This window comes from Phocoena phocoena, chromosome 3 (assembly GCF_963924675.1).
Source record: "Phocoena phocoena chromosome 3, mPhoPho1.1, whole genome shotgun sequence".
In the NCBI taxonomy this organism is placed as follows: Eukaryota; Metazoa; Chordata; class Mammalia; order Artiodactyla; family Phocoenidae; genus Phocoena; species Phocoena phocoena.
Window position 1 is genome coordinate 70,725,021 of NC_089221.1, and position 19,700 is coordinate 70,744,720.

Below are 19,700 nucleotides of genomic sequence, written 5' to 3' on the forward strand. Positions count from 1 at the left end.
CACTGCAACGATATTTAGTATCCTGTCAGTTCCCCCGTAGCAAGGAATGCAACCAAATTTTTTGCTACTTAATCGGAACAAACTGTGAGCACTTAGAAACCAGACACAGGAAGGACTGTTCCTGACTACGATATCAAAATGCTTCCTAAATAGGTAAAATTGCTTTGGCCAATTGATAAGTAAGATGTGCCCTTAAATTTTTATTCTAATTGAGGAAAAAAACAGTATTTCAAGAATCAGCTTTGTATTGATATTTGCAAATGAAGTTAATTCAATTTAGATTAGACACTGGGCACTTTTTTCATATAACAGGTTGTTCAGAGTCCCAGAAGATATTAAAATATTTTCTCCATGGTTGGAAGGAAACATTATTTGCAACAGCTGTAACCTGAAGGCAAAAATGCCTAATTCACTCGTAGATTATTAAAAAGCAGCAGGATGTACTCAAAATGAAAGGCCCTTAGTTCTTCAGATTGAGGTGACTAGTTAAGGAGAGAAACAGCAGGACTTTTCAAGGGTTCTTTTTGAGGTCTGAGTTCTAAGAAAGTAGCAAAGGCTTCTTAAATTTCCAGTGGCTCAGGAAAGAAGCTACCAAATTAAACTGATTGCTTTTAAAAGAAGGGAAAGAAGGGAGAGTGAATAGTGAATTATTCACAAGGGCCAATTAATGAAAATGTATGTGTGTATGTGTATGTGTGTGTGTGTGTTTAAGTAGCTGGTTTTCACAAAACACAAATAGGTGGGTCAACTCAAAAGGAAATCTAGAATGAAGGGCAAGTGGACATAAAAGTCCGTTTTAGATACCTAGCCACCAACTCTTGAACTTCCGGTCTGTTAACAAAAAACAGCCCACCACCTCCTGTTTCATGGCTGTACATCTTTTTTAGGCTCGACCACCTTGTCCCAAGAGACATTCTTTTTTCCTCCTTGGTTCTGTCCAACTTCTATTTTACTCTTTTTTCTCTTCCCTGTAACCTCTGTCATTTTACAGCAGACGCTTGCTCTGTGCCATGACCTTGCCCGTGTTCTTTCAGGTCAGAGCTCCTTAACTTCTCCCTGACCCTGACTCCGGTTCTGGCTTCATTCTTGTCCTAGAACTGCTTGCCAAAGGGTTTCCTGACAGCTTTCTCTGAAGGTCAGGGGCAGTGTCAGCATGACTAAACAGCCCAATCAGTGCACATAAGCCCCTTGTTGACAGCATCTTCCCAGAGGTGGAAAGCACGAGTCAATTTTGAACTTGAAAATTTTGCATGGTTTCCAAATGTCCTGAATGTATTCTCCTGTTTCATGTGATTATCGCTTTGCAGCATGCTGCTGGCTACCTAAATCCCATGCAAATTGCTTGGAAGAGGTAGACTCAGTGAAAAACACTCTCCCAAATGTACCATTAGAACCAAGGATTATTCCCTACAAATCTAGCTCTAAGAAATGAAAAAGGGAGGTTATTATTAGTTTTAATATTAATCACAACTATTAACTGTTAATTTAGCCTAAATCATCTGCAAGGGAAATCTGTGCTGCTTGCTTGTTAGTTGAGTGGAGTGCATGATAATATTCTGTTGTGTGCTATGTGGCATACTCGGTTGCTAGGTTACCCAGAGCATCAGAAATTCAGGGAACAATGTACTTATATCTTTTTCAATTTTGAAAAATAAAATAGGTATTGACATAAAATACAGTGCGGCACTGAAGTAATTTTGTAGTGGAGAGATCAGAGGAAGGGGGCCTTTCATCTCGGTGACAGCAGTTTACACCTCGTTGTGACTTACTGAGGGCAGTGGCAGGACAGCACGACAGGATGTCAGTCTCTGGAAGAATGCCTGTGGTCCCTGTACCCCAGCAACTGTTTCTTGAGTCAGGCTCCCCAAAGCCATCCAGCAGCTGCTGTTCTGAGCTGTGTCAACTGGTCCTACAGAAACCCATGACAGGCCCAGTGATGTATGGGCCTGCAAGGGAACAGCCAAGCCTTTCATGTTCAGAACAAATATGACAGATCTGGCTAAATTCCTTAGCCGGCTGGGGCCATGCCGAGAGCTTTTTTTTTCCTTAAGTGATTATTATTATTATCACCTTCCTACTCAGAGATAATGTCATAATTTACAGTCAGGCATTGTGTGACCCAAATGATTGATGCCACTTGGATGTGAATTGGTAGAGTTAATAATGGTCTTTCAGTAGGGCCCAGCATGGGAGGAATCTCTCTCAGAAAGGCCGTCTTCACTTTGATATTCTGCTCAAGACAGGAAGGTGGACTTCTGGGAGCCAACACTCCATCACGCTCTACTTCTGAAAGCATCCCCTGGGCCCTAGTGAAAACTAGGGATCGAGAAACCTCAAAAGCTCCTTTCTGTTCTTTCCAGAAGTACTTTTGATTTTGTGTAACCTTCAGCAGTGGATGTCACCACAGAAGACCCGTTGAGATGTGTAGCTTTAATTCTCTGATGAAACAAGAAGTGGCCTTGGAAGGTATGTATCAAGACTCCAGACAAGGAATCTGCCCCATACCCTGCAGCACTATTCAGTAGGAACTCTAACTAAAGTAGATCCGCTTCCATGTTCTTTATTCAACATGACCTTGGACTAAATGCTAAGAGGGAGTCAACAATGATTAAGATCTTTTTATCAGTTTACTTGTTATTTATTTTAACAATGATTAAGATAATACTTTAACGTTTAAAGTGATTAAAACCAGTTGGAGCTGGTGCAGTAAATTTAAAGAAAGAAAAAGCAGAATGAGGGAGATTAGCATTCATTCACTCTGTGGTTGGTACTTCAATGCAATTTTGCAAAACTCACAAAAATTGAAATGGAATCTAAGAGATGTTAAGTACCTTGCCCTAGATCGGGCAGTGAGTAGAGAACCAGGATTCTAACCCAGATCTCTCTAATACTTTCCTTTGCTCTACATCTCAATGTAAAGATAGCAGTATGTGATGAGAATAATTCTTCAAAATCTGATACAAATTTCCATGAAAATTAAAGAAAGGAACTATTCCTTCTGAATGAGGCCATCAGAGAAGTCTTCAAGGAAAGAATGGTGAAAATGTGGACCTTGAAGGATGAAAAAATTTCAACAGATGGAGAAGAGTGTATCTAGCTCCGTAAAGATCAAGTTTGAGCAATTTTTTTTCTGTTTGGAGAGTCACTACACCTCTGTTTTCAGCACTGCCAAAAAGGAGAACTACTCTTTAAAATGATTAAATTTGGACAGCTTCTGCCATTAAGTAGCAACATTCATTTTTCTCAAACACTGCAGTTCACCTGTCCCTCTGAAACACATTATTAAGCTACACCATATAAACATCATTCATCTTGAATTTCCTTTTTAACTTTATACCTACCTCCAGTAATACCTTTCCTCCAAAGGCCCTGAAGCACTTTAAAAACAGATGATATTATTACTGTTTTACTGGCAATGACACTGAATCGTATCCACAGTGTCTAACATTCTCTGTCCTTGGAATTATCAACATGTACTAGTGATAAGGATTATTCTTTTTGAATGGAAAAAACACAAGTGCAGTGAGCCTTCCTAAGTAATGAAACGAGGCAAAATTGATTTACAAATACACAGTAGGTGGGCAATAAACAGTGAATAAAATCAAGTCTAACAACATATCAACATCCTCAAAAGCAACTTAGCTGAGGGTCCTACAGCTTTCAATTCTGAATCTATTAATGTTGTCAGTTTTCAATAGCCCTCCATAGCCAACCCAGGAAAGCCCAAATGCATCAGCTTGGCATTAAGGTCCCTTTATAATTTGACCCTAATCTGGACCTACATTTTCCAGAGTCTATATCCTGTGTGATTCTGGGGGAGTAGACCACAAGAGAAAGTTTCATGGGATTTGGAAGCCAAAAGTGAGACACGAGTCATTATGTTCTGAAAGCCAGTCACTAGAGGGTACCAGGCTCCATTGCCATTCACACACAGTGACGCTAAACCTGCTGGGATCACCTTCTTGCCTTCGGCAGGGCACTCATGTCATCAAGGTTACAGGTGGTGGTAGATGCAGCTTCTAATGCAGCATCTGTCTTTGCTCTCTCCCTCTTTACGTCCAGCTTCTTTTCCCAACTGCCAGTTGCCGCTGACCCATGGGCCCACCCCCAGGAGCAGAGTAACAACCTTCCATAGACTCCTTCCCCAGCTCCCAAAATTGTGTGTAGTCACCTCCCTGCAATATGCCCCGTATTTCCTATCACTCTTATTGTGTCTTCTTCCCTGATCAAGCCCAAACAAATACATTAACTATATACACTAACTATCTTTATATCCCACTCCTGTTTTCACACACCATACCTCAAAGAGAATTCATCATCCTGTTTCATTCCCCTAGGATGCCATTCCTTGCTTCCCTACTTTTGAGGTAATAATAATAGCCAACATTTAACATAAAACTTACTGTGTGATAGAAACTGTTCCAAGTACTTTAGAGAAAAAATGGCCACAGGATATTGCAAGCCTATTTCTGCAGGATAAGGGCCAGACCTAGAAATGACTTACATCTCTTCTATTCACATCCTATTGGCTATAAGCCAGTCACATGGGTCCATTCTAACCACCAGGGAGCCTGCACCATGCAGAGGAGTACATGGTGATTGTCAAACATTGACAGCCTCCACCATGCTCATCCTTCAGCTTTCATTCTCCTCCATGAATACTGCCTTCTAAGCAGAATGAATCTCTATTTCCTCAATATCCAAAGAACTGTGTTTACAAATGTATTTTATCAAATTAAAAAAAGAAAGAACCCGAACATTGTTAAGTCAATTTATCATGCCACCATAGAATGAAAAGCAGTACTATTTTAGTCTTGGTGGGAATGTAAATTAGTGTAGAAAACAGTATGGAAATTACTCAAAAAACTAAAATTAGAACTACCACAAAATCCAGCAATTCCTCTCCTGGGTATACATCCAGAAAAAAATGAAAACACTAATTCAAAAAGATACATGCACCCCAGTATTCATAACATTATTTACAATAGCCAAGATATGGAAGTAACCTAAGTGTCCATCAACAGATGAGAGAGTTAAGAAGATGTGGTATGTATACATATACACAATGGAATATTAGCCATAGAAAGAATGAAATTTTGCCATTTGCAACAACATGGATGAAATGATGGTATAATGCTTAGTGAAATAAGTCAGAGAAAAACAAATACTGTATATCACTTATATGTGGAATCTAAACAATAAAACATGGCTAGTGAATATAACAATAAAGAAGCAGACTCACAGATGTAGAGGACAAACTAGTGGGAGAGGAAAGGGAGGAGGGGTGAGATGGGGGTAGAGGATTAAGAGGTAAAACTACTATGTATAAAATAGGTAAGCTACAAGGATATATTGTACAGAATATGAACTATAGCCAAATTTTATAATTAAAATGGAGTATAATCTATAAAAAATTTTAATCATTGTTATACACCTAAAACTAATATAATATTGTAAATCAACTATATCTCAATAAAAAGAAAAAAGAAAAAGTAAAACAATTCTCTTTGTCCCAGTTCTTCAAGAACCCTCCATCCCTCTGCTCCTTTCTAGGCTGTCCTGTAGACTTGCTACTCTGTTGTCATCCCAGTTACTCCTTCCTCTTCTTTCCTGTGTGGAATCTATGTGTCCTACTTCCCATGTCTTTTTCTATTTTAGCTATGCCTTCATTTTGTTAAAGCAAGTCATAAGTGGCTTCTACAGATGAGTGCTTTGGAAACAATATTCTGAGATCTTGTATGCAAAATGTGTTTGGTCTGCTGGGTACTTAATTTTAATTTATAGTTTGAATGGATATAGAATTCCAAGCTTCCTTTGTTGCTACTAAGAGTTTGATGTCATAATTCTTGATCCTTTCTATGTGAACTACTTTTCCTCTCCTGCCTTTTAAAGACGCTTCTTTATGTTCTTCTTGTCCCCAAATTTCCTAGCAATGTGTGTGGGTGTGAATCCTTTGTCAGCCCTTATTCTGAGCACTCACTGGGCTCTTTCAATAAGGAAATGTATGTCTTTTAGCTCTGGGAAATTTTCTCATATGACTTTTTTGTTCAATTTTTTCCTATTCTATTTCTGGAAATTTTATGAGTAAGACATTAGCCTTTCTGGTTTCGTTTTCTAATGTTCTTATCTTTTCTCACTTTTGGTCCATTTCTTTGTCTTTTTCTTCCACTTTATGAAAAATGGGTTTAACTTCCAAACTTTTTGTCCAGTTTTTTTGGTTTATTTGTTTTGGGGATTTTTTTGGTGATTTGTTTGTTTGGTTGGCTATCTTAAGTTTAATTTCCAAGAGTTATTTTTTTTTGTTTTCCAATTGTTTTTTATGAAACAATTTGTTCTTGATTTGCAGATACGTTATGTTCTTTCAGCTTTCTGAGAATTTTGTTAATGGCTTTGAGAGTGGGGGAAGATTGCATTTCTTCTGTTTCCTGTCATATCTGTATTTTCCTCTGAGTTCTTTTTGGATCGCTCTCTCTCTCTTTCCTCGCCTTTCTTGTTGGAGGCTATACTCAGATATCTGCTGAGTTGTTGCCCATTCACATTTAAGAGTGAAACATTAAAAAGTTGTTTGAAAACTGTGTAAAGTGGAATTTGGCAATTGGTGGGGTTTCCCTGTTGGCTAGAGACATGGCTCTTTAAATGAGTGGTTTAGATCAGTCTCTATGAACAAATATAGACAGACATTCTATGATACTTCAGAACCCCCAGAGGAAATTTTCCACTCTCCTGCCTGTAAGCTGCTTCTTACAGCCAAGCAGCCCAAGGAGGTCAGCAAGTCTCACCAATCTGTACACAGACTTTCATTCAGTCTTCCTGTTATCAATATAATATCTTCCCTCCCACCATTCACATTAGCCTTTCCAGTTTAATTTTTTCAAAAACTGCTGCTTCCTTTTAACATTGGAGAGGCAAAGAGGACCAAGGAGTTCTAGTTTCTTGTTATAGAAATTTCCAACCAATTCCTCCTGTTTTCAATTCCATGCTTTACTCCTGTCTTCAAGGATACCAAGTGTCTTCAATTTCAGAGACTTTCTGGAGTCCTGTAGCAAAATCTGACTTGGTTTTCATTGCTGTTACCATCTGTAGGCACGTAGAAACAGTTTTCCACCTTTGCCAGTTTTTCCATCCATTTCTATCTTCTAAAAATGGTTTACTCTGTTGTTGTATCCTCTCCCTTTATGGTTACGCTTCTCAGTTCATATTTTTTCAATTTCTTTACTCTCATTATAGTGTTATTTCAGGAGAGTACAAGATAAACATCTGTATTCAATTCACTAAGTTTAACCTGCCTGTGTTCTATCCATGTACATATTTTCTTTACCCCAACAGAGTTATAAACTCCTTGAAGGCAGGTACGTTATTCAGCCTTCTATCTCCCATGGGGCCTTCCACATAACAGGCTCTTGATAAATGTCTATTTCATTGGAGAGTTGGAAAACTACCTGAAATTTTATCCAGAAGCTCACAAAACCTTCAAGGCATTTGAAAAACATTTTTTAAATAATAAAATGTTTAGATAAAAACCTTCTGTCACCAATCCCTACCATTGTGTAGACTGGTTTTTATATCTCCTCACCTCACTGCTTTGATTTTTCTCATTGGCTAGATAAATGTTTTCCACTCAACTTCTATTTTTTAGCCAAAAGCCCATAACAACATAATTTACAGTCAAATAAGAGGCAAAAGATCTCTGATTATTTCAAAATATTAAAGACAAAGTCAGTCAGGATTACAAGGTAACTAGAATTCTTACTTGACAGAAGAATGTACTTCTCTTCATAAAGGATTTCGCTCTCAATCTTTAGGTTTCTATTGGCACCCTCCGATTGTAATTGGAATGTCCCTGACATCAAAAATACTTTGAAGATAGTGACTCAGTCTCTCAGTTTTTTCAATAATGGTATGAATATTGACTGCTTACACAATTAGGAATTAGTGTACACAGAATAAGAGATGACGGGGCTTCCCTGGTGGCACAGTGGTTGAGAGTCCGCCTGCTGATGCAGGGGACACGGGTTCGTGCCCCGGTCCGGGAAGATCCCACATGCCGCAGAGTGGCTGGGCCCGTGAGCCATGGCCACTGAGTCTGCATGTCCGGAGCCTGTGCTCCACAACAGGAGAGGCCACAACAGTGAGAGGCCCGCGTACTGCAAAAAAAAGAAAAAAAAGAGATGACAATTTAAAAAAGCAAACTATAGGGACTTCCCTAGTGGTCCAGTGGTGAAGAGTCCGCCTTCCAATGCAGAGGAAATGGGTTCAATCCCTGGTCGGGGAACTAGGATCCCACACGCTGCAGGGCAGCTGAGCCCACATGACACAACTATTGAGCTCACGCACCTCAACAAGAGAGCCCACATGCTGCAAACTACAGTGACCACGCACCCTGGAGCCCACATGTTACAACTAGAGAGAAGCCCAAGCACCACAACTAGAGAGAAGCCTGAGTGCTGCAATGAGGAGACTAAGTGCTGTAACAAAAGATCCCACATGCCTCAACAAAGATCCCGTGTGCCACAGCTAAGATCTGAGGCAGCCAGAAAAATAAGGAAAATAAATAGATAAATATATTTTAAAAATAAATAAAGAGCAAAGTATAAATCTGCATCTGTTCTCTATGGTACAAAAAAGATTATTTTTAAATCATTGACATTTTATTTTTCATAGCTTCTTCTGTGTGTGTGTGTGTGTGTGTGTGTGTGTGTGTGTGTGTGTGTGTGTGTGTATCTTTTTAAATTGCCCTTCCCCATTCGGGCATCATTTTAAGCTGAGATTTATCAAATATGTTATGCTATTTTGTTTTATGTATTTTAATTGAAGTTTTAAATTTTGTGCTTGCACTCCATGGAGTAATAATAACCACAAAGGGTATGATTTTATTAATTAAAAAAATAAATTTGAAAACAATGCCCTAAATAAGTTAGACAACTAGGTTATAGATGCACTTCCAAGAGATATATGGCTATAAATGTGTGCCTGTGCATCCTTAAATACATGTGAATCTTTTTATATAATATCAACAGATAGAATGGTAAAATAAAAGTCTAAATTGCTTTCCTAAAAAGCATTACATTCTTGAACTAGTTGGGTTACAAGGTGTTTCTAAAGGGAGAATTTCACCAAGATTATATTGTTATTGTTTGTTCACAATTATTGGATAGCCACTGTATCTAATACTATGCTATACACTAGAGAAAAAAGAAATGACCCACCCAAAAAATAATTTGCCATCAAGAAGGTTGCAATCAAAAAAACAGACACACAGTTGCAAAACCATGTAAAAACTGCTAGGGCACAGCTCGATATGGAGTTCTACAGGCAGAGAAAAGAAGAGACCCTCGAGTTGAGACTTGCAAAATAGTTAGGCATTATCCAAGAAGGTAAAAGCTGTAGTAGGCATTCCAGAGGAAGGGTGCAAGTGTGAGAGCACAGAGCAAAGAACCATTCAGTGCAGCTGGGGAGCTGTGAGAGATGGAGAAGGAAGAAGGAACTGGGCAAGAGGCAGGGGCTAGACTATGAGCGACCATACAGGCCATGCTAACGATCTTGGACAGTAAGCAATGGGAAATACTCAGAGAATTTTATGTAATGAAGTAACAAAATCAAATCCATAATTGAGAAAAGTCATAGTGATATGAAGGATGACCTGCAAGGGGACAAGTACAGAGGTAGAGAAGTCATTGCACTACCCAAGAGACAATGATAAGGGCCTGAATGAAGGCACTGTCAGAGAGGCTGGAGGGCAAATTTAGACTACATCTCAGAGATGGGGTTGATAGGAATTGGTGAATGATTAGATGAAAGGCATGAAGGAAAAGGAGGAGTTGAGGATGACCATGACAGTTCTGGCTTGGGGCCCATATAGATGGTAGTTCCAGTTTGCTGAGACAGGAAATAAAGAGAGCAAGATGTTGGTGAGTAGGAGGAAATGTAAGGAGCTCAGTTTTAGACATGTTCTGTTTAATGTGGTCATGTCACACCCCAGTAGAGATTCCAGTAGATGGTTGGCTCAGTGTGTTCTGGCCATGGCTGCCTTTCTGATCTGTCTCATTTCCTCCAACTTTACCTGCACTCCAGTCACTAACCTTCCACTTTCATCATTGGGACACTCCATGTTTGGCTCTGCTTTAAGGACATTGGGCTTCTTGTTCCTACTAGGGACCTTGCATGGCTGATTCCCTCATTTCATCCAAGTATCTATCAAAGGGCTCTCAAAAAGACTTTTCTTTCCATTGTATATGAAGTTACCTCCAACACCTATGTCACTCTCTAGCCCTATATCTGTATTTTTCTTTGTTTATGATATTTATCACTGCCTGAAATTACATCGTTCATTTATTTGCCTTCTTGCTTTTTGACTGTTTGCCTTAGCAGAATGTTTCATATGGCAGCAATCTTACCTGACATTCTTTTCTATATCCTCAAGTGCCTAGAAAAGCTCATGGCATGTAGTCAGGAATCAACAGGCAGTATTGAGGGCCCACCTGAGGATGGAGGTCACCAGGTTGTAGTTATAACAACTTCGGTAGTTTCCTGGTACTCTTTATCAGCACTCAGAAATTTAGACACGAAGAAGGTGGGTTGGACTAGTCCACAGCATACAAGAGAGCAAAATATCTGTGTCAGAGAAATGAGAGAAACGGCTAAAGAAAAAAAAAAAAAAGACCAAAATTGTATTCAATGGCCTCAAGACTAAAGAAGAAAGGAAGTGTATGAGGTCCCTGACTCAATTTGGCTTAAGAAGAAAAACAGGAATTTGCTGGCTTATGAAACTGAAAATTGAAAAAATAAATGTCCCTTTAGGTTTATCTAATTTTATTTGCTTGAAAATTATCTCTAAGCTCTGATTTTCTCTGTTTGTGTGGGCTTTATTCTTTAACATGTTCTCCCTAAGTGGTAGCCAACATTTTCAACAGCAGGAACAGACTTATGTTTCACCAACATAACACCCCAAGAGAAAGTGGATCTCTCTCCCCTAATAATGCCGACAAAATATGGCTTGACATGTGCACCCCTGAATTAATCACTATGACTAAAGAAATGGGGTGCTATGATTGGCCACGCCTGGGTCACATGCCCATCCCTGGATCAGAGGATGATATCATCACTATCCAATCCATAAACTGAAATTAGGGTAGGAGTGTTCCCCTCACGGAATACTGAGTAGACAAAGAACACATGTGCACTACAGAACAGAAAACACTGAGGAACCAGTGGGGTGAAAGGACTCAGAAGGAAAGTTCAAGTGCTTGAGAACCTCAACAAGATCAAAGCACAGTGTTGGAGGAGGAAATGAGGGAATGAAAGAACTGTCAGGATGGAAGAACTGTAGACAGGCAGGAGCAAAGTCTCAGCAAATATGGGGGAGCAATCTGTGATGCAATATTTAAAAGCATAAAAGAAGGAAAGAGGATGGTAAAATCAGGTGCTGTAAACCAAAAAGTAACGTGATTAATTAAACAAGCATTAAGAGTAAAGCCTAGGCAACAGTAAATTCGAGAAACAACTTACCCATTAACTGAGCCATCAAACCAATTCTTTCCCTCAATCTATTGGTTGTTTAATTGGGTTGATCAGTTAATGGGGCCAATACAAATAATAAATATAGTAAATAAGAAGAAAGATACAGTAAAATATAGTAAATATAGCAAATAAGAAGGGATTTTGTCAAGAGTAAACATGATACATATGTACCCTTAAAAGTTTTAGGGAGGGACTTAACTATGGGCCAAAAAATGCCTGGATGTGTTTTGTCCTGGCTAAATTCCTTCTATTTGTATTAATCTCATATCAATAAAGTATTCAGTTGTGTGGTGACATTGCAGCCGCCACATAATAGCTCATCTAGCTATTTAGATTAGGGACTGTTATTCCCGTGCGTTATGTGGTTGAGCCTGGCAAAGTAATAATGTACATCAGTTGGTTTTTTTTCTAAGAAGCTAATTATTTTTCACCTAATTTTAATGTCTTAAGAGTATCTAATAAAAGTGGCAAAATAATTATACTATCTGGTTACTATTAGAAGTACCACCCAGAATGTAAATTGGTGCAGCCACTACAGAAGACAGTGTGGAAGTTCCTCAAAAAACCAAAAATAGAGTTGCCATATGATCCAGCAATCCCACTCTTGGGCATTTACCCAGACAAAACTATAATTCGAAAAGATACATTCATCCCTATGCTCATAGCAGCACTATTTACTATAGCCAAGACATGGAAGCAACTTAAGTGTCCATCAACAGATAAATGGATAAAGATGTGGTGTGTGTGTGTGTGTGTGTGTGTGTGTGTGTGTATCATAGAATATTATTCAGCCATTTAAAAAGAATGATATAATTCCGTTTGCAGCAACATGAATGGATCTAGAGATTATCGTACTAAGCGAAGTTAAGTCAGACAGAGAAAGGCAAATACTGTATGATATCACTTATACGTGGAATCTAAAATACGACACAAATGAACATATCTACAAAACAAAAACAGACTTACAGACATAGAGAACAGTCTTGTGGTTGCCAAGGGGGGAGAGGAGGGGAAGGATGGACTGGGAGTTTGGGATTAGCAGATGCAAACTACAGTATTATATACAGAATGGATAAACAACAAGGTCCTACTGTATGGCACAGGGAACTATACTCAATATCCTGTGATAAACCATAATGGAAAAGAATATGAAAAAGAATATAGGGGCTTCCCTGGTGGCGCAGTGGTTGACAGTCCGCCTGCCAAGGCAGGGGACACGGGTTCACGCCCCAGTCCGGGAGGGTCCCACATGCCACGGAGCGGCTGGGCCCGTGAGCCATGGCTGCTGAGCCTGCGCATCCAGAGCCTGTGCTCCGCAACGGGAGAGGCCAGAACAGTGAGAGGCCCGTGTACCGTAAAAGAAAAAAAAAAAAAAAAAAAAGAATATAGATGTGCAAAACTGAATCACTTTACTGTACAGCAGAAATTAAACACAACATTGTAAGTCAACTATACTTCAATAAAATTTTTTTAAAAAAGAAGAACCACCCAAGACAGGGACAGAAATGACTCAAGTGCTCATCATTGATGACCATAAGTTATCTCATAGGTGCAAACAGCATATCTTCATGTTCAGGAGTATTACATAGGAATGCTCTTACCCCATTCTTGTTTCCATGAGGAAGTGTTTTTCCCCAAGCACTTATATCTTTTTGCTCCACCTTGCTTTCTAATCCAGTAGGAAACCTACCTGTTTGCAGGTATAGGGAGAGATAGAGACATGTGTAGCCCTTCTCTAACACTGGAAGCTGGCGTTCTGCTCTGCTCCTCCATTCTGGAAGTGGTACGGAGCAGCCCCCATGTGGGGAGGCCTTCTCGGACCTGGCACTGCCCATGGCTGGCTGAGAGGTCTAATTCTGCAGTATGATAATAGGAATCCCACTGTTGTTCATATTCTCCAACATCAGCTTCATCAATAATAAAGGGGACACCTGGGCACTCCATCTGACTATCTTTTGTCTTCTTTCTCAATTCCATACTCAGGCTGTGATAAGGTATTACATGCAAATCCCAGAAAGGTAGTATCTACTTTTAAACCAAATGTATTTCAGGAGATCAGAACTTAAAGCCGCTTGCTGTAAGACAAAATTCTATGCATAAGCTATTGTTTTTATTGACTCAGATATTAAATAAATAAATAAAAATAAAAAGAAATGAAATATAGATCTTAATTAACCAGCATCGAAGAAAACTACAGAATTCAAGCACATAACATGAACTAGGACTCTTTCACATAACTCTTACTGTTCTCCAAATATGTTCAGTCTATCAGCACCAGCATCCAAAACTGCAATAGTTACATTAAAATTTAAACAGTAAAAATAGATGAAAAAATTTACCTTTAATATTATGTTTACTTCTTTTGGAAAAGAAAGGAAAAAACCTATTTTCCAGCCACCTGACTAACATTCATTTCTCCAATACATTCACCAAACATCAACTGATCGTCTATCTACAAAGGGCAACATATTATCTATAAACACTATGTATACAAACCACCATGGTTTCTACTCTCAAGGAACATACAATAAAACTGGGGAGATGGTATAAATGTACAAGTACCTAGTATAAGGCAATATTTGCTAAGCCCCGTAAGAGGTAATAAAAATCCCATTGCTGTTCATAACAAATCGAGACCTCTCTCAGAGGAGAAAAGCCTGTGGAAATTAGGTGGCATTTTTGCTGGAGATAACAGGGGATGGTATAAAAGGAGGAGCAAACGTGTAGAGTTTAGAAAGCACAAGGCAAGAGCTTTTGGGGAAAAGTGAGAGATGAAACTGGAAAGGTATTTTGGGGCCATATCTGGAGCGGGGCTTGAAACTTAAAGAGAGTTAAAAATGTTTGGAAAAACTGCTGTGTGGGATGAGCAGTGAGTCAGCAAGAGATGAATAAAAGAAGTGCTGAGCAGAAATGACAGCTCGGTTAAAGTAAAGGAGCATGAATTTGTGGCAGGCTCAATCAGTACAGCTTTCTCTAGCAGCACTGCAGCCCATGGAGGAAGCAATTGCAAGTTCAAGGTCAGTGGGGAATTTTAGGGGATAAGCAAAGGCACTGCTGAGTTGGCTGCCCAAGGAAAGCAGGACATCAGGAAAGAAATGAAGTCAGAAAGACTCTAACAGAGAAGAGGAAAAAAGAGCAGAGGCAGGGTTGTGATGAAAGTGAAGATCAGGGTCAGTATGAATAACAAACTTAGAATAATTGATGCATGATGGTAAGAGGTAGGATACTCAGAATTGGACATCGTGGAGATGGATGATGAGATCCAAGGATGGAGTGGAGGTGGGGATTGTTGGCGTGAAGGAGGTAAGGGGCTGTGGAGTCACCGACGTGATGATAGTGATGGACAAGGTTAAATTGGGTGCCTAAGGAAAAAAAGGACCCCAGGGCTTAGTGTACCATAGCAGTTAGGATAGAGGTAGGGAGGTATCAGACCCTCAGAAAGAGGAGAGATTGCTGAATTTCAACAGCCAGAATAACCTAGAATTGGCAATGGAGAACAAAGAGCCTTGACTCTTTTCTTTGTCCCCTGTATTAGTGCTAAAAAAAAGGAAAAGGAGAAGGCTGAACCGGGAGGAATTTCATGGACAGCAATATCATTAATGAGAAAGCAGGGTGCTTTAAAGAAAAGAAGCAGAAAGAGCAGTTGTGAGAAAGAAATAGAGGATATAGGCAAGTTTCATAAAAATAGGGGGGAAATCACAGAGCATAACCCATAGGACCTGGTAACACAAAAAGGCAAAGTCTAACTCTAGGACTCATTAGGGTTAGTCACAAACATTCTGATTCACAAAGCAGACATAACCTGAACTTGCTTTGGCCAGTTGAATGCGACCAACTAACGTGTGTCACTTCCGGTGGAAGCTTTGCAAGCTGGTACACAATTCACCACATTCTCTTGACCTAAGGCAAGCTAGAAGCTCATGTCATAATGGAGCTCCAGTCATCTGGGTCCCTTCATGACTCTGAAAAGCAGAGCCCCTTGCCAACCTATGATACACATGTTGCATGTGTGAAAAATAAACCTTTGTTGATTCAAGCCACTGAGATTTGGTGGATGTTTGTTACTACAGCCCAACCTGTCCTGACGGATATACAACCCAAGCAACTGGAACCAAGAAGCCATTTTACAAAGTACTTGAGATGTATCCTACCCATGATTCTCATAAAATAAAACAGTATTTAAGAGTCACAAAATTTTCATCTAGAGAAATAACTCTGAGAGTTTAGGCAAGAATACTCCCAAGATTAGGACTCCCTAGAGCTCTTTGATAGTTTAGAACCAGCAAGAGCCTCTGGGACCTACTCTCTCTTTCAAACTCACTGCCACCCCAATCTTTTAGCATCATTAAGCCTATGCCACAGACTCCAGGGAAAAGTTCAGCCTAAAGGGATCACTCTTGGGGAAAGATTTGGCTAAAGATAGAGGAAATAGCTGAGAGGAAGAGTTCATGCCTGGATAATATGCAGAGAATAGATAAGAAGCTATCAAGAAATTGCTACAGAGGCTCACTAGACATACAATCTGAATTCTGAGTGAGAAAGGTAACTAGGGCTCACTTAACAAATATTTGGCAATTTGGCAATGATCAGAAGACAGAATTTAGTGACTGGAAGATTTCAGGAGCTGACAGGATCAACCAACTTCAATATTAGATGGGTAACCTGCTGTTTACTTTTTTTTTGCTTTTTTCCCCACCTTTATTTACTTTTCACAGACTGGGAGATATGGTGAGCAGGATTTGGTATGCCTGTGATGTTTCCAGTTATACCGGCCAACACCTATAGAAAATTTCATCAGTTCACAACATTTTAACTTTTTAATAGAGTCTAGTAGTAATGGTACTATGTGAAGGATCTTATCTCCTGAATCAAAGAAGCACTATATATATATATGTCTTCCTCTTCCCACTTTTAATCAACTCTCTTATACTTGCTCCAATTTCTAGTCCCGTGGGTGCTGGCTTTTCTACCTGACAACATAGATGTTTGGTGAGATGCCAGTTCCCGCCTTCTTTGGGATGATTCCAGCACCAAGTGACAGACTCCCAAGCAGGATAGTCTCACTCAGAGCTGTCATTTATGGCTTATAATATATGGTACACTAATGACTTTGTGACACTGTTATTCCTTTTCTTAGCTTCTCAAAGGACACCTGGCTCAACTGAACAACTAGCTTATTTTGTCACACTGTAGGTCATGCCGACCCTACAGAGAATTGAAGAGAGGAGGGAGCAATATGCAATTTTGCAAAATGCAACTGCAAAAATGCAGTGATACAGAAGTTCAGAGATACAAAAGAGACTGCTGGGAAAGTTGGTTGCTTTCTTAGATCTGACAAGGATAATTCCAGAGCCTATGGCTTCCAGTAATAAGGTTTCAGATTGGCACTATTTAGATGTATGTATGTTATTGACAGTTTTCTTTAGGTTACACTAAAGGTTCCCAGGAGTTAGCATCATAGGCCACAGTCTAGAAGAGAAAATGAGACTCATTTACGCATTTTAGTGAGATGTGCATTGATAAGAAAAAAGGAGGTAGATAGAGAAAATTTTGCATTTGAAGATTCTGAACAAATATCGGATATCTATTATTGTTACTATTAGATTATTTTTCCATTTATTTAGCATTTTCAAAGCCAAACACTATACCACAGGGTTTCTTTTGTTGACTTTACATCTTCTCTTTTCATAAATGAGTAGGGTCTGCCATCTTAATTATATTGAATAGTATGTCTTCTCCCTTTTCATTTAAATTCTGTTTAAGCCAGACATAAGGTACTACTTCCATTTAAACAAATTAGATTAATGGAGTTTTAATAACTCAGCCACTATTATTCAAAATAGGCCTACATCTGACATATGTGCTGGCAACTCAGAAAGGAGTTTTATTTGGAAATTATGGCTTTGGATGGATAAGATGTTTTCCAACTCTTACATAATACTTGATTTTGACATGATATCACTTTTTATACATATTTTTCTAATATAAAACCTGGACCATGGTTAACTTTTGCCCAGACAAGAAATTACAGTGGACAATAATTTGTCAGAACTCTGCCCACAGTATGGAATATTTCTCTTTCATTGTCAGTTCACAGTACATACCAGGAGGGGTTTGGGCATACAACCTTAGTAGTAATTCCAATTCTGCCATAAAACAAGGAAGAAAGGATACCAAGAAATTCTGGGACATAACTGTGTAGCAGAACATGAGTGTTCTTGTTTTCATGTTTATCTTCCTTTTGCTGCATAAGAAGGATGAAATAGAAACATTTCCATTCTTCTCCAAAAGACATTTGAAAATTAAACCCTACCTGAATTTGAGGAAGAGGGACAACTCCTGCCATTGATGCTGGTTCTAGGTTTTACAAGCCATCAAGATCTATCGAGAAAGAAAATGAATGAAACAATTTATTTGAAGAGTAAAGAGATAGGGATTTCCCTGGCGGTCCAGTGGCTAAGACTCCACGCTCCCAATGCAGGGGGCCCAGGTTCGATCCCTGGTGGGGGAACTAGATCCCACATGCCACAAGTAAGAGTTCCCATGCAGCAGCTAAAGATCCCACATGCCACAACTAAAAGATCCCGCACGTGGCAACGAAGATACCGCATGCTGCAACTAAGACCCGGCTCAGCCAAATAAATAAATATATTTTTTAAATACCTAAAAAAGAAAAAGAGTAAAGAGATAGACTGGAAGGAAGGATGAAGGACAGGTTTCACCAGATGGGCTCCAGACACCTGGGAGCTGAAGCCAGTGAGGGGAATTAAAGAGCTGCTTCCAGGCTGGCTGGAATGCCCTGGATTGTGGAGGGAGAATGCTTTCACCACCAACCACCCAGGCTCAAGCCACTCAAGCCAGACTGCCTGTATTAGTTTCCTATTGCTGCTGTAACAAATCACCACAAACACAGTGGCTTAAAACAACACAAATTGATTCTCTTACAGTTCTGAAATTTAGAAGTCCCAGGTAAGTCTTACGGGGCTAAAATCAAGGTGTCAGCAGGGCTAGTTTCTTCTGGAGGCTCTAAGAGGGAATCTGTTCCTTGCATTTTCCAGCTTCAAGAGGCAGTCATTCTTTGCCTCATGGTCCTCCCTGCCTCATGGTCTTTTCTCTCCCTGCTTCTGCTGTCACATTGCCTTCCACCTTTGACCTTCTACCCTCCTTGTAATAAGGACTCTTGTGATTATTTTTAGGGCCCATTTAGATAATCCAGGATAACTTCCCCATCACAAGGTCTTTAACTCAATCACATCTACAAAGCATCTTTTGGAATTTAAGACAACATTCACAGGGGCCTGCAAATTATTTTACCGGAATAACGCATATTCTTCTCAGAGAGGAAAATAATTCTCTTGTTATAGTTGGTCATAGAAAAACTAAACCATTTAATGCCCACCAGACAAGCTCATGGCATTGCTGCACATCAGGTCTGGGTGGCCCAGCGGCAGTGTAAAGTTAGTTATAGATTCCCATGCTCTCTAACGCCCTTCCAGCCAGGATGGCAGCACCTCACTCCTTACCTTGGAGAGGTATAAATCTGAAGCACAAGTGAGCTACCATTCCAATAATCACAGATCCTTTAAAAATCTCAACACTCAAGAAAGATGTGGAAAAGGTTATGTTTGAAGTCAATACACAGCACAGGCTTCTTACAGTCAATTTTATTAGGTTTTTAAAGAGAATTATAGATGATAATGGATCCGTGGAATAATGGATAGTCCCAGAGGAACTACAAAGCTGTGGTGCATGTGAAGGGCTCCAGTAATGCCGTAGGAAGTGTAGGCCCAGCAATTTATGAATAGCCAATGTATTCATAGACGAAATTTAGCTTCATATTAAGGTTGATATAATATACTGGTATTTAATTCTCAGTAATGATTTTTATTGATTTCCACATTCTGGTAATGCAAGCAAATAAAATGCCTTAGAACCTCACAGACACTATTACGGAAAGAAAAATATTTTCATTCTTATAATTAGGTCATTGTGATAGCTTTTCATTCACTCATTCATTCATTAAACAAATCTTTTCTGAGTGCCTGCTCTCATGATAGATATTATGGGAATATAAATACTGGTAATTATTTAATCATGTTTTACAGTTTACATGGCACTTTTTCAGATATTATTTCATTTAATAGTTCTAGGTGCCCTGTGAGGTAATATTTTTACCATCACCT